The sequence below is a fragment of the Apium graveolens genome, unplaced genomic scaffold (assembly GCF_009905375.1).
Source record: "Apium graveolens cultivar Ventura unplaced genomic scaffold, ASM990537v1 ctg406, whole genome shotgun sequence".
Taxonomy (NCBI): Eukaryota; Viridiplantae; Streptophyta; class Magnoliopsida; order Apiales; family Apiaceae; genus Apium; species Apium graveolens.
This window is the reverse complement of record NW_027418384.1, coordinates 21,588-26,579: the sequence shown is the minus strand read 5'-3', so window position 1 is coordinate 26,579 and position 4,992 is coordinate 21,588. Positions and strand designations below refer to the sequence as shown.

The 4,992-nt window shown below is 36.0% G+C and overlaps 1 non-coding gene across 1 annotated transcript; it reads left to right on the top strand.

Annotated features, from left to right (window-relative positions):
* The first annotated feature begins 3,398 nt into the window (after positions 1-3,398).
* On the top strand, positions 3,399-3,505 carry LOC141701559 (small nucleolar RNA R71). The gene has a single exon (XR_012566829.1). It is a non-coding gene; the product is annotated as a small nucleolar RNA R71 (small nucleolar RNA).
* Positions 3,506-4,992: the final 1,487 nt, after the last annotated feature.

Genomic DNA, 4,992 nt, shown 5'->3' with positions numbered 1-4,992 from the left:
TTCCTCTGGGAATGTTTCTTTGATGGGAAACATAGTGTGAGATTCATCGTTGTACTCCATTCTTGATAAGTGATCAGCTACTTGATTTTCAATACCTTTTCTATCTTGTATCTCAATATCAAACTCTTGAAGCAGAAGAACCCACCTAATTAAGCGTGGCTTTGCATCCTTCTTGGTGATTAAGTACTTTATGGCTGAATGGTCAGTGAAGACAACCACTTCTGTGCCCGTAAGATAAGAGCGAAACTTGTCAAAGGCAAACACAACAACAATAAGCTCTTTTTCAGTCACTGTGTAATTCAGTTGTGCTCCTGTGAAAGTACGACTTGCATAGTAGATCAGATGGAATACATTGTTCTTTCTTTGCCCCATCACTGCTCTCACTGTATAATCACTAGCATCACACATTAATTCGAATGGCAAGCTCCAATCTGGTGCAATAATGATAGGCGCTGAAATTAATCTATGCTTTAACTCCTCGAATGCCTTTAAACATGCTTCATCAAACTGAAAGGGAATGTCGTTCTCCAATAACTTGCAAATCGGCTTGAAAATTTTGGAGAAGTCCTTGATGAATCGTCTGTAAAAACCTGCATGCCCAAGAAAACTTCGAATATTCTTGACTGTAGTATGAGGAGGTAGCTTCTCAATAACCTCAATTTTGGCCCTATCAACTTCAATTCCCTTTCTTGAGATTTTGTGACCCAATACAATGCCTTCTTTCACCATAAAATGTCACTTTTCCCAGTTAAGTACAAGATTAGTTTCTTTACATCTTTTCAACACCTTACCCAAGTTACATAGACAATCATTAAAAGAATCTCCAAATACAGAGAAATCATCCATGAACACCTCTAGAAATTCACCAACCATGTCAAAAAAGATAGCCATCATACATCTTTGAAAAGTCGGAGGAGCATTACATAAGCCAAATGACACCCTTCGAAAGGAAAAAGTACCATAGGGACATGTGAATGTAGTTTTATGTTGATCCTCCGGAGCTACAGTTATCTGATTATAACCAGAGTACCCATCAAGAAAACAATAGTACTCTCTCTGCAAGTTTGTCCAGCATTTGATCAATAAAGGGCAATGGAAAGTGATCCTTTCTAGTGGCCTTGTTCAGCTTTCAATAATCAATACAAATTCTCTAACCAGAGACTGTTCTGGTCGGAATTAACTCATTATTTTCATTCTTTATCACAGTGAGTCCACCCTTTTTAGGCACACATTGTACAAGACTAACCCATGAGCTATCAGAAATTGGATAAATGATACCTGCATCAAGCCATTTGATAATCTCTTTTTTCACCACCTCTTTCATGATAGGATTTAAGCGATGTTGCCCTTCAATGGACCCCTTAGCACCATCCTCTAACAAAATTTTATACATACATATGGAAGGACTAATACCTCGAATATCTGTAATAGTCCACCCTATAGCTTTCTTGTGCTTCTTAAGAATTTCCACCAATTGATCTTCTTGTGCATCAGACAATTCAGTAGATACAATAACAGGTAAGGTAGAAGAAGGTCCCAAATAAGCATACTTTAGATGAGACGGAAGAGCTTTTAATTCCAACTTTGGTGCTTCATCAATATATGGCTTTGGAATCTTGAATTCCCTTGAAGATATCTCGAGTGACTCAAAGCGGCCTTTAGTCCTTGTACCTTGTGAATTGGATTCCAACCATGCTAAAAGATCAATATCATCAACTTCATCTTTAGATGCATTGAGAATTAGTTGCTCCAAAGGGTCATGTGAAGAATTATACTCTAGTTTTTCAGAAACTAGATCATCAACCAAAGTGATCTCCGAGCAAGTATCTACATCATCATAATATTTCATAGCCTTAAAAACATTAAATGTCACCTTATCATCTTGAACTCTCATTGTTAGTTCTCCATTTTGCACATCAATTAATGTTCTTCCTATAGCAAGGAAGGGCCTACCCAAGATAATGCGAACTTCTCGATCTGCCTCATAATAGAAGACAATAAAATTAGCAGGAAAGATAAATTTGTCTACCTTGACCAAAACATCTTCAATCTTTCCTTCAGGATGAGCAAGAGATCTATCTGCTAGTTGAAGAGTGACAGTTGTAGGTTGAACTTCTCCAATTCCTAGTTTTCTGAATACATACATAGGCATCAAGTTAATACTAGCTCCCAAATCACACAATGCCATACCACAATAAGAATTTCCAATAGTGCAAGGGATAGTGAAACTCCCTGGGTCTTTCATCTTCAGTGGTATATTATTGTGCACAAATGAGTTACACTCTTGTATTAGAGCTACCATTTCAAACTCTCCTATTCTTCGCTTCTTCGTAAGAATGTCCTTCATAAATTTCATATAGTTAGGCATTAGCTCAAGAGCCTCAACAAGTGGAACATTTATGTGAAGCTGTTTCAGAACATCCAGAAATTTATTGAACTGAACATCTTACTTCTGCTTTTGAAACCGTTGAGGGAATGGTGGTTGTGGTTGAAGTGTTGGAACAACCTTAGAAGTTTGAATACCACCATTGTCAGAAAATTTCTCCTTAATTTCAGTTTTAGATGAAGCACCTTCTTTGGAATTAGATTTAGCATTCTCCAAAACTTTTCCGCTCTTCAATGTCATGGCTTTACAGTGCTCATTCCTAGGCTTTTTAGTGTCTCTAGGGAGAGTGCCTTGTGGTCGATTTCTTTGCTCATTAGCTAGCTGTCCAACTTGATTCTCCAAGTTTCTCAATGATGCTGCTTGACTTTGGATGAGTACATCATTATTAGCCATGTACGCTTTTAACATATTTTCAAGAGAAGAAGATTAAGATGCTTGTTGAGGCAACTATTATTGAGCTTGTTGAGAGAATCCAGGAGGATTATTAGGCCTGAAAGAATTTGATGAATTTCCAGAAGTAGTGCCTTGATTGCTCCAAGAAAAGTTAGGATGTTGTCTCCATGAGTGATTGTAAGTGTTTGAATAAGGGCCACCCTTATTTTGATTCCCCACATAGAAGACATATTCAGGATTTGAAGGACAATTATCGTAAGTATGCTCTTCACCACAATACACATATGAAACATTCTTGATGTGATTAACCTGTGAATTTATCGGCTGCCCCATAGATTGGTTACCTCACATAGTCAAGCTCTTGAGCATATTCTCCATGGATGACATTTGAGCTCGCATTGAGGTCACAACATCGACCTCATATTTTCCAACCACTTTTTTCCCAGCTTGAGCTCTATTAGTTGTCCACTGATAATTATTTGTTGCAATTGTCTCAAAAATCTCATATGCCTGATTATAAGACTTAGCCAACAAAGCCCCATTTGCAGATGCATCCACCACCAACTTTGTTTGAGCATTGAGACCATTATAGAATGTCTCCATCTGAATATAATAAAGAAGACCATGATGTGGGCATTTTATGAGTAATGCCTTAAATCTCTCCCATGCCTCATATAAAGATTCATCATCCAATTGCTGAAAATAATTGATCTCATTACGGAGCTTTGCATTCTTGGTGGGAGGAAAACATTTCATTAGAAATTTCTCTGCCAAATCATTCCAAGTAGTCACTGAAGATGGTGCAATTGAATTCAACCAATCTTTTGCCATGTCTCTCACAGAATATGGAAATAACTTTAATCTCAAAGCATCATCCTTGACTCCAGAAAGCTTAAAGGAATCACAAACCTCGATAAACAAACGAAGGTGAAGATGAGGATCCTCAGAAGCCATACCACTAAACTGTCCGATTGTTTGTAACATTTGAAACATGACTGGTTTTAGCTCAAATTATGTTGCTTCAATAATTGGTTTAACAATTTCCGAATGCAACTCATCAACACGAGGTTTTCCATACAGCCGTATAGCACTATCTCTATCATCCTTCACCATGCCATTGGGTACCAAATCTTGGTTATTAACCGGTTCACCCATGAAGATATTTTTTCCCGTACTCTATATTGCACTTTTCTTCGTGCTTTAAAAGTTCACACGATTTCAGGATCAAAGAAAACTAATCCTAAGGGTTCTTCGTTCATACACAAAGAAAACTGATAAGAAACAATAATTACTCACGTTAGTACAGAAATAACTAAACCAAACTGCAAGAAAATTAACTTCGCAATTAGAAACTAAAACAGTCCCCGACAGCGGCGCCAAAAAGTTATTGCGTAAAATACTGATGTGCAAGTGTACACAGTCACAAAAAAGTAATATAGTAGTAATACCAGTTATCGTACCTCAAGGACTGTATATTTATATTAATTTACAAGTAATATCTAAAAATTCAGTTGTCGAGCACAAAAAGTGTTGAAGATTTTTATAACTAAAATAATTTAATAAAACCTAATTTAAACAACTAAAATTAAACTAGCATAAAAGTTGGTACGAGATTCAAATATCAGAAGATAAGTCAGGATAATTACTTTCCCCTAACACGTTAAAATTGGTAAAAGAGTTGCGATGTACTATAGCAATTCCACAGTTCACTAGCTAGAAATCATTGGTCATATGTTCCTCTCAAAATCACCATGGTATAATTCCTCTCAAATAAACTAACAGATGTCTACGCCAATTTACTTTTCTGAATAAAATTAAGCACTAATTCACAAAGCTATGCATGGTCACAATATATGTCTATACCATAACAATATTCTAATGACAAGATATAAACATTCATCATTCAAGTTTTATGTTTATTAACTATTACCCTCTCAGTATTATTATTAATTTAATAACCTACTACAGTTGATCATACAATAGCAAGTATAAGCATGAAAATCACTTGAACGAATAAACTGTAGAACTGCATACAATACTCTTTAACAAAACCCCAATAATCTCATGTTAGGGTTTCATAAGAATTCAAATATTCATAATGAAAAAGTATCCAAAAATCACAAAAGCATCCAAGATTTGATAACACATATTCATAATGAAAAAGTGAAGGAGAAAATTCAAATCACAAAGATGGAGAAAAATAATCCAAGCGT